Source organism: Pholcus phalangioides, unplaced genomic scaffold, assembly GCF_987345545.1.
Source record: "Pholcus phalangioides strain wild (caught in Gottingen) unplaced genomic scaffold, Ppha-v1.0 ptg000017l_1, whole genome shotgun sequence".
Classification (NCBI taxonomy): Eukaryota; Metazoa; Arthropoda; class Arachnida; order Araneae; family Pholcidae; genus Pholcus; species Pholcus phalangioides.
The window spans coordinates 23,555,914-23,574,674 of NW_028301610.1; the positions used below are offsets into that span (position 1 = coordinate 23,555,914).

Below are 18,761 nucleotides of genomic sequence, written 5' to 3' on the forward strand. Positions count from 1 at the left end.
GTGCCTCTCCCCCCCCCCCCCCAGGGTCAAAGGTGGAGTCGACTGATCTAATGTATGAATGTATATATGAACTGACATCATCATCGTGCCCCCTAGCAATAATGACTGTGCCCCCCCCCCAGACATCCAACTCTATTTCCGCCTATGAGGCACGTTCTCCGCGTGTTGTAGCCGAAATGGAAGCGTTAGCGTACGAATCAGTTGCAGGGACCAGCAGTGCTCGTGAAGCTGCCAGACGCTTGGGCTTACCCCCATCCTCGATACGCAATATTCTTCATGTAATTCTTGATCTATACCCATACAGATTGCAGTCGTGCCATGAACTTTCACCAGCGGATACCGTACAGAGGGAAGCATTTACGGGGTGGGCTTTCTCCAAAATCGAACAGAATCCCACCTGGGTCTTTAAAATCTTGTGGACAGATGAAGCTCATTTTTCGCTTCATGGCGACGTCATACCCATAACTATCGCATCTGGCCGACGTGTAATCCACGTGCGCAAACGCAGAAACCATTTGCATTCCCCGAAAGTGACAGTGTCATGGGGTTCACTGGTTGGTTCATCATAGGACCCTTCTTTAAAACGCAGTGCCCGGTAAATGGGTGGAAATCGGCTACACGGTGAATACGTGGCGTTATTTAACGCTTCTGCGCGAGAAGGTCGTGCCATTTTGCGCGAAAGAGATGCGCTTTCTACCGTCACGTTTATGCAAGATGGACCTTATGGACTGGGGGTGCATGAGGATCGCATTCAAGAACTAGTGGTGAAAAATGTCTAGGAGTTGACGATAGATGAAGTGATGGATCTCTTTTGCACGCCCCAGCAAGATTCTATGGACGGTATCTCATCTGAGCAAGAGAGAAGTAAGGAGATGTCCCTCACGTAAAATGAAGTAAGAGCGATGTGTAGAATGCGGGAATCTGTGCCAAACTCGGTAGAACATAACCACCCAAATGAAGCTGTAGCAGCAATGGAACTGCCCAACGAACACTGCAATTACCCATTTCCTAGAAATCCTAAAAAGGAGGCAAAAGCAGGTGTCATTGGATAAGGCTCTTTTTGAAACCCATGCAAAAAATAATAAGGTTGCAAACAACAAGTAGTCTGTAAATTGTCCTAAACGCGATAGTCCTCCTCTCTTTTGTTGTTTAGAGTAGGTTAATAGTTGATAATGCTTGTAAACATTATCGTATTGTATGTTTATTTATGGCGTTATGTATATTATGTAAATGGTATTTTATTGTATTATATATTATTATTGTGTTTAATTATTCATATATATATATTGCATGCCATTTTTATTAGTCATTTCTATATGAATAACTGTGGAACGAATTATCCGAGTTTCCATTATTTCCTATGGGGAAGTTTGATTCGAATAACGAGCTATTCAGATAACTATTCAGATAGCTATTAAGCTCGTTAACCGAAGTTCCATTGTATTTAGAAAGAAGAGAGAAATGTTGATATCGGGGATCGAAGATGTTCGGCCTCGTGGGGCAATGATGTTGTTGATGACAACAAGTAGATGAATAATTGATCAACGAAATTTTCTGGATTAATGTAATTTTTCAGTTTTGGATAATACATTTGTTTACAAGAGGAGATTTCGGAATTCGTTCTCCTAGCAGCGTCATCAAACGAGGAAAAGTGCTTAAAAGGACGATCTCGCAGCGTGTCAAGTGCTGGCCCTTTCTTTTCATTGTAGTAGTAATTCACATCGTTTTGAGAGTTATTATTGTTTTTTGCCGAATGCGAGAGAATTTTGTGCCGAGCCCGGTGCTTACAAAAGGCCTTTTTATTGTTTTTTTCTCCATTTAAATTTAGCGTTTATTATCTTAAAACATAAATGCTATTGGATGTCGCAAGACCCAATGACGAAGGAGATAGGGGATAAAAAGGCGCTTCATGATAATGGTTAGAGTCCGGAAGTTCAGGCAAAATGCAATAAATGCCCTTTTTATGCCTATTTTCAGACTTTTCTTTGTAAAAATGCCTTTTTAAACTTTTCCTGCCGTAAATGCGTATTTTAACATAGTTTTAAGTTTATTAATGATTTTCAGAGGCAAAACTTCAATATTTTGAGCATAGAGAACAAAAGAACATTTGCTCTTTTTAATATTTTTCAACTCTGAGTGTTGCTTCTCATGGTGTTGCCGTGCACTAACTTTGCTTTGACCGGATGGGGTTAGACGTGAATTATATTGATTCAGATAAACGCAGAACATGTTAGAAATGCAGTGAAAAATTAGAAATTTTATCACAAAAATTAGAAACTTTGCCTGGTTTTCTTTTCCGATTCGCGGCTTCACACTAACTTCAAAAACTCGCTAGAGCTCAACTACGACACGATGTAGGCCCTGGTCCAATCCATGGATTTCACTTCCAAGGTCGTTATCGTCGATACCCACAAGATAGTGAGAGAGGCTTAGTGACAGGGTAGCGTCGTAAAATCGTGCATCAGTAATCGCTTGTCATAAACGAGGCCATATTTTTTCTCCTCTCGTCTGGTCAGTATCCGCCTCCTCTACGGAGGCCATACGGCTACTAATATGTATATTGCTATCTGAAACAATAAAAACGTTGGCATTGAAAACTTGTGTACGTGTGGTTTTTTTGTGTGTATTCTCTTACTTTTGGTAGTTAATCTCCTACATTTGGTATCGGAAGAGGGAAAAATAACGGTATTGCACTGAGACGGAGTGGGAGTGGGGAAGGACCCCAGAAGTGATGGGTTTTTAGATAATTTCATAAATAACTTGTAAATATTTGTTTATAAAATGTTCTAATCTGAGCCCCAGAGCGAAGTAGCATAATTTGTACACTAATGGTTAATTAGCATCACCGAAAGTAAAAGAAAAGCAGCATTATCATCACAAAGAAAATTCCCCACAAAGAGTGGGGGACGGGGACGGTAAGACCTGAAGGTGAGACGGAAGGTCCCTCACTAGTGAGCGTGCCGAAAAATTACGCCAAAGCGTTGCGTATACTACTAACAACTAATTTAGGAACTGAGAAATTGGACGATTCACCGCCATCTGTATTTTTTAACGATCGATAAGTAGAGTTTATCCTGCAATCGAATTTGTTTATAAAAACTTGAAAAATCAAATTTTACCAGATATTTTTCATAAATTGATTGTTCATACAAATTTAAACATTTTTCAAAAACAATACATTACTCATTAAAAAATAGCTATAATCTTTTAATTGTTAGGAAAAGTAATAAAGTATGACCAACATAGAAATTTCTTGGTCACATTACTTCTGGAGGCAAATCGTTGATGTCAAGAGCGTACACGTTTTCAATGTGTACCGCTATTCATATTGAAATGCAATACGATTAGTGAGAAAAACTTATGTTTAAGACGTTTTGGGCTACGGTTAACCACTTGTGTGTGTGATTGGGTTTTTAATTTTTTTATATGCAGGAATATATTCTAGTTTTTTGATAGATTATGTAACTGAATTAGATTATGTATCTATGTAATTAGATTACACGATTATGTATCGATGTAATTAGATTACACGATTATGTATCTATGCAATTAGATTACACGGTTATGTATCTAGCCAAAATCGTGGATTTCGCGAGAGGCCACTCTTCGGAAGAAAACGATAATTTTCGACTAGGATTCAACAAACTGTTCCTAGATAGTTCCTGTTTCATGTATAACGAGACTGATGCCAAAGTATTCAGTAATGATTTTACTCAAATATTAGTAAAATCATTTCTTGGAATATCGTCGGAATTTGTTCTATATCGACAGTCATAGCTATGATACCCTTTTGAAAAATGACATATTCTTTTTGTGCGAAACATGGTTGCCTACTCTCCCTTCAAGTCTTGTAAGTACTCTTCCTGAATTTAACTTTTTGTTTTTCATAGCAACCAGAAATGCCAGCATCGGTCGATTTGAAAATGTCTTAAATATCTTATCTAGTGTGTTAAAGAAAATTATATAATTTAAAACCCTTTACAGGGATGATTATTTTGTGAATGCAACATTCATGATTTTTGAGAGATAGATGGCTTTTTCTCAGCCCAAGATATAAAGAAAACAGTTATTTTCTGCACATTATGCTGAGGTGAACTCGGAAAGAAAAGTCATGTTGTCTCCGCCGGGACTCGAAGCCAGGCCCTCTTGCATACCGGGAAAGCATGATACCATCTACACCACTGGAAACACGGCCCTTCCTTCCTTCCTTATGAGATGAAGGCAGGGTCCGGTGTAGACGGCAAGATTCTCTAGATCAGCGGTTCTCAACCATTTCGGACTCGCGGAACTCTATTCAGTGTACAATTTCTATGCCGGAGCCCTGTTCAACTCGGGGAGCCCTTTTTAGTATATTATTTATATGACGGTACCCTTCAGGCCTCTTTTTTTTGTTTGTTTATCAAATTTATTGATTTATTTTATTATTCTCGTGTAATTAGAATATTTTAATTAATATAATTTTAATATAATTTTAATATAATTTTAATATAATTTTAATATAATTTTAATATAATTTTAATATAATTTTAATATAATTTTAATATAATTTATTTTATTATTCTCGAGCACCGGTTGAGAACCGCTGCAGTAGTTCAATAAATTTACATACAGAGACGAAATGGTGTTACTCTGGGACGTCTGTTGTCATTAGATTGACCATATTTCTGCAAGACAACTACGGGACATCACGAATTTTCTCCAAAAATGATGTTAAAAGCTTGCAAATTGGCCGAGTAAAATGTCTGAAACCAATGAAAAATCGCCAATGGCGAGAAATGAAACACTACTGCAAAATTAAAAGGATGCAGAGAAGAGCCACGCGTGTTCTTGATGGCAGATGAGGCTCTTGAGCTATGAAGAGAGATTTCATTTTTTGAATATGTTAACATTATCTTATCTATTAATATTATTATCTTAACATTATCTATATATAACATTATATGATAGAAGTGTCCAAAATTTTCAACGGGATGGACGGATTGGTATAAGGGACAATTCTAGGTCGTGGTGTGGCAGGGAATTTTTCTCCAATACAGGGTTGTTTATAAATGGAATAGCTTATCCCCGGGATAAAACACAATTGACACATTTGAAACGAAATACGATAAACATCTTGGAGTAAATCGAGAAACTATCCATACACTGACAACCATAAATTTATTTTACGGGCATTGTATAATATTTTATCATTTATATTATACATTGTTTCTAGTTCTTGTAATTTATTTTTAATTGGGTTGTGTTATTTTTGAAATACACTCATGTCCATAAATTGAGGATAATGCCAGCTCCGGCAAATAAAGGTTCAGAAACAAAACAAACGTTACTTATTCATAAAGCCCATTTATTAAACAAAAGATAAAGAACAAAAACGATGGTGTATGTATGATACCATTCATAAAAACTACGATTTTTGCTCCCTGGAGCAATTGTAAAAAATATCTCCTTTACAAAAACTTACTATTACATGGTTGGTATGATGGTTAATACATTGTATGTCTCCCATGCGATGAAATACAGTCCGTCAACACCTGATCTTGGGGAAGATCACTCCACTCAGCAAGCAATGCTCTCCGAAGTTCCGGTACACATGTAGGAGGTGGTTGACGGGCTGCAACTCGTCGGCCAAGCATGTCCCACACATGCTCTATCGGATTCAAGTCAGGTGAGAATGCTGACCATTCCATACGGGTTATATCCTCAGATTCAAGACATTCGTTTACGATGTTTGCTCGGTGAGGACGGGCGTTGTCATCCATAAACACAAATTCTGCGCCCATGGCACCCCTAAACAAACGTACATGTTGTTCCAGAATGATGTCCCGATAAATTTGGGCTTTCATGTTTCCGGTTTGAACATGCAGATCTGTTCTGGAACCCAGTATAATTCCACCCCGAACGAGCAATGCTGCACCACCGTAACGGTGCCGTTCAATGATGTTGTCTTGGTGGTAACGGGTACCTGGCGTTCTCCATATGAAAGTCCGACGTGAATCAAACTGCAAGCTAAACCTGGACTCGTCGGAAAACATCACACAAGCCCACTGTGACGATGTCCACATTGCATGTTCTCTACTCCAGGCTAATCGCTGCCGACAGTGAGTTGCTGTGAGCGGAACACATCTGACAGGTCTGCGTGCATATAGACCAATATCTCCCAAACGTCTGTACACGGTTTGCCTTGAAACTGTGGTACCCGTGGCTGCAGATAGCTGACGAGACAGGTCGGATGCTGCGCTCCGTCTGCTTCTTTTGGCAGTTGCTGCCAAATACCGGTCTTCATTCGGCGTTGTAACTCGGGGGCGACCTGTACTGTAACGTCTACTGACATTTCCGTTATCTTGGAATCGTTGCCAAAGCCTACAGATGACACTTTGGGCAATTCCAAGTTCCTCGGATACTTCCATCTGAGTACGCCCACATTCCAGGCGGCCGATAATTCTACCACGTAAAAAATCATCCACATGCGTCCTCTGTGTCATAACTATTCGCTTATGGCACTGAGCGCTTTACAGAACTCTTGTGAACAATTTTACTTTTTTGCCACCATTCCTTATATACCCCCCTCTTACACTCTCGTCATTGTGACGTACTATCGGCATCATCTGGTGGCTTCCTGAAATTTGCATATCATTCTTGCAGATGTGTGTGATAATTCTACAGGTGAAATTTTTACTTTAGATTTCGATTTCCATGTGATTCTGAATTATCCTTAATTTATGGACATGAGTGTACTTAGAAAAAAGGAAGTTCTTGCTAATTAAACTGCTTTTATTCCTTACATTTTTGTTCTTTTCCCTATGCTACTTTTATATTGAAAGCTACATAATAACAAAATATAATAATAGTATAGATTATGTAAAAAAGTCTTTGAAAAGTAAACTTAGTATTTCAAAGGTTAGAATAATACATATTTATATACAAATACAAATACAACGCCACAACAGACAAAATGCCCAACGAGGTGGCTGATAAAAAGATGCCCATAAAAATATGGATGTCATATATTTCAAAAATACAGCAACCCAATTAAAAATGCAATTAACACAAATTATAAACAATATAACTGGCCCCAATATAACTGGCATTGTCCCTCACCAATCGATACTGGTGTCCCCTTGTAAAAGCAGTCGATTGGCGGTGTACTAAAAGTTCATGGCCCACCCTACCCATCCCATTGAAAATTTTGAACACTTCGATCATATCTCCTCGACACCTGCGTTCATCCAATGTAAACATATTCAAAAAATGAAGTCTCTCTTCATAACTCAAGCCCTGTGTGCCAATAAGGACACGCGTAGCTCTTCAATGCACCCCTTCAACCAAATCTATGTCCCTCTGTAGTATGGTCTCCAAAACCTTACAGCATACTCCAGTCCAGGACGAACTAAGCCTCGAAAAAGCGGAAGAATGACTTTAGGAGAACGCGAAGAGACCTTTTTGAAAATGAGACCAAGCATTCTATTCGCTTTTTTGACCACCGCTGAACAATGTTCAGAAAACCTAAGTCGCTCGTCAATGAGAATTCCCAAATCGGTGAAGCTAGTTGCATCCGGGATAGTGACACCATTCAAATCGTAAGAGAACCATGGGTTGTTCGAACCAAAATGAGCGACCATGCACTTATCTACGCTAAATGTCATGCTCCATTCATTTGCCCATGCTGCAAACCTGTTTAAGTTGGTCTGGAGCAACTCCCTATCGCTTTCATTCCCGATTACCCCCATTAGCTTCACATCATCTGCGAATTTGCTAGTAATCCCATCGATACCCTGATCGAATTTATTGATAAAAAGTGAAAAAAGTATGGCGCCAAGGACACTTCCCTGAGGAACTCCACTTGTGACGTCTGTCCAACCAGAGACCGTTCACCATAACTCGTTGCGACCCATCTCTTAATCACGATTCTATCCAATTCAGCAAGTTGCCCCCAATTCCAATCTCGTGTAAACGCTTCAAGAGTTTGCCATGTTGGACCCGATCGAATGCCTTCTGGAAATCAAGGTAAACAACGTCGACATTTTTGCTCTTACCCAAAGCCTTAGTCACGTAATCATAGAAGCAAAGGAGGTTAGTTACACACGACTTCCCCTTCCTGAACCCATGCTGATTATCCGACAATACATTATTCTCGTCTATCCACTTCACAAACTGCCTTTTGATGATAATTTCCAAAATTTTCGGGAGGCAGCTCGTCAAACTCACTGGACGATAATTTGACACCGCTTCTCTACTACCCTTCTTAAATATCGCAACAACGTTAGCAAGTTTCCATTCTCTTGGGACGATACCCTCAGCAACACTACTCGTGTATGTCTGTGCGACTGGCCCCAACAATTCATTACAACATTTCCTGAGGACCCTGGGATAGATATCATCTGGTCCTGGTGCTTTGCTTGCACATACATTTCTTAGAAGATTTAGGACCTCCACGTCTTCTACTTCAATATCGTTGGGGGTTTTATTAAACTATGCAACACCCGTATATCGAATATCATTATCTCCATTAAAAACCGATGCGAAAAGGTCATTGAAAGCACTACACATGCCTAAGAACAAAGGGTATGACGTCGTGCAAAACAGAGGACAGCTTCGTACTAAATTCCTCCCATTGACTTACCACCCCTACTGATTTCAACCGGTCTTTGAAAACTTCCGCTAACCTTCTTCTCAAAACATCAAAAGTTAGTTCTCCGAAAACAAGGAACCAGTCTTTTGTTATCAACCTTACCCGAGGAAAAGTTACAGTGAAATCTGACGATACGACGATCACTGGAAGAAAACTCTTCCCCCACCGAAACATGTTCAACTAGATCCTCAGAACTAGTAACAACTAAATCCAAAATAGCAGTACCCCTAGTGGCTTCTGATACATGCTGATACAAAAAATTTTCGAGCACCAACTTAAGAAAGTCTCTTTCATACTGATTTCCAGATGAAAGGTTCTCCCAATCAATACCTGGGTAATTGAAATCCCCTAGTATGAGAACTCTCTTTCGCTAACACATGTAGGAAATTTCATCATGCAATTTGGCGATGTAGTTTTGATCCCTATTCAGTGGATTGTAACAAACCCCAACAATAAGTTTATGACGTCTTTTGTTCTCAAGTTCAACCCATATGGTTTCAATATCACTTCTCTGCACGTTACACTCTCTAGCCTTCAAACAGGATTTCAAGTATATCAACACTCCACCCCCTTTCCTATCAGATCTATTTCTCAAAAAAGTATCGTATCCTGAGATGTGTAAGAAAGATTCATCCCCATCGTTTGCCCAAGATTCTGTCCCAAGTTGTCGCCTGACGTCAATAAAAACGTGTTTTGGAAGTCATAAAATGTCTCAAACATGACGTGATAAAATGGTCATTATGTCCATTTTGGAAACGTCAAAAATGACGTCCAAAAATTACCATTTGCAAATAGTTAGACTTTCAGAAGATAGATGGCGCTATTTGAAGAGACGGGGGGGGGAAAAAAAAGTATCATTTTCTGGCGCAGGTCGGAGTCGAACCTGGTTGCTCTCCGGATTGTACCTATGTATCGCACTCCATGCCTTAACCGATCGCGCTATCGGTGGTGTTATTTAATGAAGACTTTAAAAGTATTAATTAGTTATATTACAATTACCGTTTAATCTCTTGCTGAGTTTAGCCGATGGCAGTTATTTTTTCGTTTTATTTTATTTATTTTTTTTATCCATGAAAAATATAGTAATATAATTATAAATAAAATTATTTGCGTCATTTACAATTATCGAAAAAATTCATTTTTTTTAGATCAATGAATTCGTTGCATCTTTTTTAATTTTTGACAGATTTCACAGATCTTCTGATCGTCCGTAAAAAACGATATGGATGCAATTATAATTTATATAACGTACGTGATAAATTTATATGAACAATTACTCATTGAAAAATTTTGCATTTCCATTCAAAACAAAAGTACTTCATTTATCTTGTGACAACCAGTAACGAATAGGCCTAGGGTAATTGTGACACACCCTCTGAAGGTTCATTAACAAACATTTTGGATAATTTTGATATTTTTAACCGGAACAGAATTTTTCAGTTGGAAAGAAATTCGTGATTTTTATGACGCAAAATTGTTTACGCCATAAAAAATCACGTCATTTCATGACCTTCATGGCTAATAAGGTCATGAAATGACCTGATATTTCATTAAGGTCATCAAGAATAACGTTATTTCCTGACCTTTATTGTGCGTGGTCATTAAATGACTTTGAAATGACGTGATTTTTTTTTTGACTGACGTCATTCAGAGAAAATGACCAAATTTTCACGTCATATTTGACGTCAGGCGACTACTTGGGGTAATGGCTATAAGATCCAAGCCCTCCAGAACTATCATAGTTTCTAAAAAATCTTTCTTATTACCCAAGCTCCTGCCATTTATTAACACACATTTTAATTTGCCCGGTGATTTAGTGTCAATTATAGATTTTCTCCTGTGATACCGAAGTCAATTTTTGTGAAAAATCTTTATACGATAGTCAAAAATGAGCTACGTTTGAAATCAGTGACCAACAATGCATCACGAAACTTCATGGTTTCCAAAACTTATGTTCATCAGTTTCCAGGCAATTTTCCATAATTTCAATTTTACAGGTCTGAATAATCAAATTTATTATATTAAATTGATTCTAAATACGAATTAATGTGGGATTTACTGAGTAGCAATTATTTTTTTTATTAGAATTAAAAACGAAATGAGCAAAAACTAAAATATATTTTATTGTGGCCTTTTGTTTCTATATTTCATTGTGTACATTTTGTACATTACGTTGCCCCCCCCCCCGGGTTTCGAAAATACACTAAAAATGGTATATATATATACAAATATATATACATACATACATTGAGTACACGTGCTTTGCTCCCCCTGGAAAAAGTTTGCCCCCCTCCCTAGAAAAAGTTGAAATGACGGCCCTGTGTGTGTGTGTGTTGTGGCGCCACTGTCTGTAGGGGCGGATCCCTCTGGAATCTTCTCTATACGCCCTCCGTAAGTCCTCCACCAATCGCATGTCTTTGCACTAAACCGATACCGGTATCATCTGCTGTTGCCAACAGATATCGATATTTTTTGAGAGTCGTAACAAATCGCGCCATCTATCAGCTATAGATCGTAACTCGTCTCTTCGCGTTCTCCTAAAGTCATTCTTCCGCTTTTCTGAGGCTTAGTTCGTCCTGAGCTGGAGTATGCTGTAATCTTTCGTAGACCATAACTTACAGAGGGACATAGACTTGGTTGAAGGGGGTGCAGAGAAGAGCCACGCATGCCCTTATTGGCATATTGGGCGTGAAATATGCAAACACCAAATATGGCCCCCCGCTATGTCCCTTGTCGGATATAAGCAGGCTACCTTGTGGCTGGGCCATGCTAGAAAAAGGCGTGAAATATGAAGCGAGACTTTATTTTTTGAATATTTTTACATCGGATGGATGCAGGTGTCGGAGAGATATGATCGAAGTGTTCGAAATTTTCAATGAGACTGATAGGATGGACCATGAATCATTAATACACCATCAATCGACTGCTTTTACAAGGGTAAACTAGTATCGATTGGTAAGGAACAATTCTAGGTTATTTTTGTCGCAGGGAATTTTTCTCTAAAAGGGTTGTTAATAAATGGAATAGCTTACCCCCGGGGGTAGTAAATTCTAACACAATTGACATGTTCGAAAAGAAATAGGATAAACATGTTGGAGTAAGTTGAGAAGCTATCCATACTTAGAATAAGACAGCCATAAATAGGCTACAATTTATGGGCCTTGTATAGTATTTCATCATTTATATCAGTGATTCCCAACATGGGCGACAACAACGCACCCCCTGGGGGGTTATGGATGTTCCAGGAGGCGGTAGAAGCTACAGGTATAACATAGGATCCTATGGTTTAGATTACGTTGGGGGGGGGGGGCGATGAGAGGAAAAAAAAATTCTAAAGAATTGGCGATGGGGCGAAAAAGGTTGGGAAACTCCGATGTATATATATTGTTTGTAATTGAATTTTTAATTGGTTGCAGTATTTTTAAAATATACAACATCCATATTTGTTGTGGGCATCTTTTTCTCAGCCACCTCGTTGGGCATTTTGCCTGTTTCGGCGTTGTATTTGCATATTTGCACATCTTTCTCGTGCGAATATGGTCAGCTAAGACATGTCCTATGGTTTTTGGTATATTTTCCTCAAACATGGGAGAGCCCTCAGGCATAAGACCCTGTATAATTAAAGAGAAAAAGAAGGAGAAGGGAAAGAAGAAAAAGACCGGGAAAACGAGTGTACGTATCTGGGCCTTGCTGTAGCCTGAAACCCTGGTAAAACAGAATCCGTGATTGATTGATTACATATCTGTTTATTTAAAGAAGAAGAAGAAGTTTGCTTTTTTCGAAGAGGTATGTGTAAATCGTTACGATTGATTTAGATCTATTTAATAGCATGGAATATTCATGAATTATTAAGGGACTCTGCGACCTCGTAACGTTGCTTGTGGAGGTGGGGGCTTATGTGGCTTGAGCCCTCTAGGTTCCAGTGCCATTGAGGTACTGTATTTAATGAACTTTGAATTAAAATTAAATTTTTAATTTTAATTGAGCCGGGGGTGCTGTGGGTGCTTGAGCACCCATAGTAATTTGTGGCATGGATCCGAGCACTCACAGATTTGATTTAGAAATTAAAATTTCCGATATAAAACTAAAGAAACTAAAGACGAGCACCCACAGTTTAGAAACACTTCCGACGTCCCTGATTTAATGAACTTTGAATTAAAATTAAATTTTTTAGTGATTACTTTTTTATTGTACTATGATTGTGTTGTCCTGGGGGGGGGGGGGTACCCTCCTATGGCAAAGCTGAACATTCATCACTACTGATAAGCTTTCATCCAATGTTGGCATGTCGGGTTGAAACATAAAAAATGTTTATTTTCTGTAAGCGGGTAGCACCAATGTGCATTTTCTCATGTTAAAATTGGCAACCTTGACCACCACATCAGAATTTGCTAGTTTTGGTTGCCTTTTATCAACTACATTAACTGACGGCAATATTTTTTTCATTCAATTTTTTCTTAGTATTTGTACATATCCCGCCATATTTCTATTGATTTTTGCTTATTATTGCGTATTAGGTTGATTCTTGTAGTCAATTGCATTTGTTATGTAAATGTATGTGTTCTTTGTTGGCCATCTTGAATTGACTGCTGCGTACGCAGTGATTGCTTGGCATAGAAAAAGTTGCCACACCGGTGCTGATCATGTTTATAAAAAATTAACCAAATTAACCAAAAATATGACAATAAAAAAACAGAGAACAAAAACAATATCCGTAAACTAAATAAGAGATCGAGATAGTACAACCTGAGAGAAAACAAATAAGATATTCCAACAACAAAAAGTGAATCTAACAGACTCTGAAAACAGTGTTTACGATACAACATATAAACAAACCAAAGAATGTTCCAAAATGCTAACGTACTGAATTTATTCAAACACGTCTTGGTGAAAACAGTATAATTATCCAGGGGCGCGGTAGCCCAGGTCAATAAGATACTTGCCTGAAGTACCAAAAGGATGTTTAGAGGTGTCACGAGTTCGATACCCGGTTCGTCCTTGTCAGAAAACTTTCCTGACACAGGGGTACAACAGAATCGGCGACATGACCACAGGAAAAATTGCTACCGCAGGGAGTTCCCCATCGAGGGGTTAGCGCACCAACCTCTCGATGAGTAGCTATAAAAAACAAGCCTGCCGTTCGGAATCGGCAATAAATTGTAGGTCCCGGTCTAATTAACCCTCGTGTGCAGAAAATGACCGCGGTGCGATAAAAACGATCAAATATAATTATCCATATCAACACCTATACCTCGGGTTGCAATCAAAACATAACGTAGGGAAATAAAGTTTTTTTTTACCTCTCATCCATTTTTCTTTACCGCTTACTCTTTTTTCCCCTTCCTCTTCCTTCCACAGCACAGTAAAAAGCCATGTTAGAAATCAGTATAATCCTTAGGCTAAGAACATAGTGGAAGCAGCGAGCAAAGCGACGAATGAGAAGGAAGAGAAGCTAAATGAGGATATAGCTGCGAGCAAGGAACATAGTACATATAATGGGGATGTTTGACATCGCAGAGAGTATCGAATAGAAACTCACAATCAGCTTGGTTTTTAAAATTAAGGAATGCTTTAAATTTTCATGAAACAGATGCAGTATGGTCCGTCACGACTTTGGCGACTTTTTCCTCGCGATAAGTCGCTAAGACCGTCATAATGGGGCTCTGGGTTGCTGTATTTTTTTACATCTTTTCAGTTTTCGCTGGGTGATACTAGATGGCGCTGGCTTCGCCAAACAGGATTTTTCTTTTGTTCGCTGCGTTTTTTCAAAAATTCTAAGCAGCCGTTGTTCCATTTCCAGCGCGTCTCTCTCTTTGATTATTATTCCTCCCTTCTGTAGCTTACGTCATTTGGATTATTATCTACTGCTCAGGTTGTATCATACCGTTTTATTATTTCGTTGTATTTATTAGTTATTCATCCATTGCCATGCCTTATGTTTTATCGGTTTATTATTTAAAATGAACCTACAGAATTTTTCATGCCCGGATCCGTTTATTAAAAAAAGGGTCCGGGTTTAAGTTTTAATGCATAGAATATTTATTTATTCGACATGCCCGGATCCGTTTATTAAAAAAAAGGGTCCAGGTTTTAGTTTTAATGCATAGAATATTTATGCCCGGAATTCCTTATGCCCCAATCTTTTTATTATTAAAGAAATGGGCCAGGTGTAATTTTTTTAACTGATATTTTTTTCTATTTTTATGCTTGATGGTTTCTATTATGTTTTGCACGCTGATGTTTTTTTTTCGGTGTCCGTAGTGTCTGACGGCCTTGGCGACTCTTCGTCGGGCCATCAGACATGTGTGGCGCCAAAAAATCAAGTGGTGGACCATACGACAGCTGTTCCATTTATTGGTTTATTTGATTTTTACACAAGAAGTGCAATTAATGACACATAAAAATCCAGTATAAAAACATTCGGTAAGCTTCCAGTATGAAAATATTGATGGTACACAGAAAATAAATAAACAAACAAATAAAACTTGCCAATTCTTCCACAGAAACATACATGATTTTTAATTCAGACTACTCAAATACATTTTCCCACACACAGTGCATGATAAATTAGCTTAATACACATGCAGTAATCAACCTTATAACACGAAACCCAAGCTTTTATCAATGGAATTGAACAGATGGTACACTGGTACTACTGAATCAAAAAAATTCTGAAAATGAAAAATTAAAATTCACCAGAAAAATAAATTCTGCTCTGTTTGAAGTTGTTAGGCCTGGGCCCAACAGAAGCAGTTTAACATAATCAACTAATAAACTAATAAACATAAAAAATTGGTGCTGAAACGCTACTGTGAGAAGATTATGCAGAAATGCACGATATGACACAAAGTTCAACAATGCAATAGTGCAGAAAACCTTTTGTCCAATCACTAACATACCTGCATGCAAATATGCAAATGAGACATAAGGGAATGAAGTCAGTGGCGTAGCCAGATTTTTGTCAGTGGGGGAGCGAAATATAATAAGGCGCCTTATTCTGCTCCTCATTTAGGCATAATTAAAAAAATAAGTATAGAAAGAAACTTGTTAAAATTTCAATAAAAACGTCATTTGTTTACGTTTTGTTTTCGTGTTTATTTTTCGCACAACTTTTTTAACTGAAATGTAAATAATAGTTTAGTGTAAACTACAAGATATGCGGAACGAAAAAAATTGAACTTGTCACGGCAGTGGAGAAAAAAATATTTATATGGGTTTCTAGAACTATGTAATATTGTTTTTATCATGGGATGTTTATGCAACAGTGTTTTGCAAGTAAAGTTTTGCTCATAAGTAAAGCTGAAAAAGTTCGATTAAAACCTATATGTTCCACTTCCTCTCTGAGTTTTGACGCGAATTTTTGCTAGAGCAAAATTCATAATCATAACTTTTTTCGCCTTTTTTCATCTTTGAAAAGTGCTCAATTACTTTTTGAATATCGAGTTCATTGGCTAATTTCCTTTCTATCAACAACGAAGCCAATCCCGCTAATCTTTCTTCTTTCATGGTCGATCTTAAATAAGGTTTTATAATTTTTATATTTATAACCTGCTGAATGATCTTTCTGCAGAAGAGCTGCAAGGTTAGATAAAGTCTGTACAATTTTTCCATATTTGGAAAGATTGCGTTCATTCCATGTGTAATTATGGATTGGCATTGTGCTGATATTCAAAGCTTTTATGTCGTCCGATATACCTTTACAGAGGTTTATAAATAAAAGAAATTCCTTCATCAGTTCGTCTTTAAGACATTTTCGTATTCTTTAGCCAAAACAGCGATTTTTTTCTTGCGCGTCGTCTTCAAAAAAGTGAATCGGATCCAGGGAGACAAAGTTGCACGCTGTTTCTTCGAACTGCCTGAATCTTTCTGTTAAGATGTTAATGATGGAATCTAGTGAGACTCGAAATGTTTCCGTGATGAAGTTTCTCCGACTATTCGACACGACTTTATCTTTGGTGTTCTTATCATAGAAAAGGTTTTTTTTCCCGCATCCTGTATTTTTTGTACTCGACAGGAATACCACATGCTCCCGTTAATTCGGAAGCAGTTGATTCTAGAGTCTGAAATTCACTTTCATAATTTTGACGAATTTCGTTATTTAAGAATGCATTCTGCACAATCATCGTAATGAGAATCGATGAATTCAATGTTGAAGGTGCGATTGAGGTATAAATTCATGAACCCCAGCGTCTCCATGTTTTGATGCAATACATTAGGTAACTTTATGTTGCTGTTTGGGGAGGAAACCAGGGCTGAACGAATCTATTGTCCGACAATCTTGAGGCATGTAAAAATTTTAAATACCAGAGTATACGTGAATGCAGACTCCTCGAATGGGACGGGACGGGACGGGGGCGTTGCGAATCACCAAAGTAGCATGTATAGTGAATGGGAGCGGGCGGCAAAGTTCTACCTCCATCCTGCCACCTATGTCAATAATACAATTTTTTTTCACTGAACAGGGAGGGGATGATCGTCTGCATGCTCCTCTTTCTCTGCCTACCATATGTATCCGGCGCTAGTACATAAGATATTGATTAGAGCATGTGAATTTTTGGAGATTTGTCCAGTCCTGGAGCAACCATTTCCTGGTGTTATTTCAACTACCATTTTCAGATACCTGATGGCAATAATGTCTTGTGCCAGAGTACGATAATCAGTGATATATCTGCCGCTGTTTTTCTAATGCATACATATATAGATTTTGCGAAATCACTGCTCCTGGTATACAGTATTAACATGACATCGCTTCAAAGATCTCAAAAAGTATACAGTAGACTCTCACTAATCCGGCGCATATAAGACTAGGGTTATGATGAAGTACTGAAATCACCGGATTACCGTAAGGTAGTTGAAAAAAAAATTAAATGTGCTTGAAATTTCTGCGCATAGATACGAACAAGGTGCGATTTCCTCATGGGCAGGGGGGATTTGCCCCCGGGTATCATAATTTTGGGGGTCCGGAAGTTGAAACATATATTCATTTACTAATGAAACATCTTTGACCTAAGTTGCAAGAGTCCCATGATTTCTGCTTTCTCCATGGCTCCTCATATCAAAGTCGGGTCCTGGAGAGGCTGCAACAGGTTTTCCACTTCCAGACACTGAGGAAGTCAGCCCAAAAACGCCACATTGCTGGTCGGGCCAGAATAGTGCACGGCCGGTTTATGGAGGCAACTGTATTACTTAATACTGTATAAACAAATATTAATAGTAGTAGTTTATATTGTATGAACACAAAGAAAAAATATGTATTCAAAAATGTATTCAACAATGGAATATTAACACTTTCGGGTCTAAGCTATTTCAACTATGTTTGTTCCTGTGAATTGAGAGTTTTTGGCACTTTTCATGATTTTTTGAAAAATACTTAGAATATATACAGCTAAACAGTTTTTTTTAACGAGAAATTTCAAAGTCTTTTCTTTCATAATATAGCAATTATTTAAAGGTACTAATAATTAATATTTAATGAGAAATAATTAAAAAGTATGTTTTAGAGTTTTAAAAAAAGTTCCACATACGAAAACATTTTTTTTAACATAAAATTTCAAACAATTCTGAATAAAAACTTATCCAAATGTACAAATATCTAAAAATGGTTTTTCTAAAAAAATCATCTTGTCATCAACAAACATGGCTACCTTACCTAGGAAAACAAATGTGTGTTTCAACTATACTTACTTTTATATCATTTCATAAAACTATATCCGTTAGGTGCTGGCATCTATAAGTATATATATCTATATATATGATAGTAGAAAACGAACACAAGCTTCTGGAAGAAGTTATAAGCTTTGCGACAACCGCAGTCTATGTATATTATAAGCCCTCTTTTTTCCTTGGTCAAAAACTTGCTTTTATCAATTGTATAGTGTATGCTTAATTGTGTCTATCTTTGATTGTATGTACACGGCCATCAAGTACATATGGGGAAAAGAGATGAAGGCATCAGACTCATTTTCTTGGAATAATTTCTGCCATATATATATTGTGCTCTCTGAAGCCGCTCATTCCCTTGGAAAAAATGATGCCATTTTGACACCAGACCATGCAGAAGGGTAAAATAATAATCTACTCATTTGATCTAGAATGTCTGTCTGGGTGGACATGTCTGTCGGTGGATCCAACG

General features: G+C 37.9%; 1 protein-coding gene across 1 annotated transcript in view; it reads left to right on the top strand.

Annotated features, from left to right (window-relative positions):
• Positions 1-12,279: 12,279 nt before the first annotated feature.
• The window catches only part of LOC149072564 (uncharacterized), a 37,921-nt gene continuing 31,439 nt past the window's right edge, over positions 12,280-18,761 (top strand). Inside the window, exon 1 of the mRNA XM_089246611.1 lies at positions 12,280-12,415. The gene's annotated coding sequence lies outside the window, so the exon portion shown is untranslated. The remainder of the gene's footprint in view (positions 12,416-18,761) is intronic.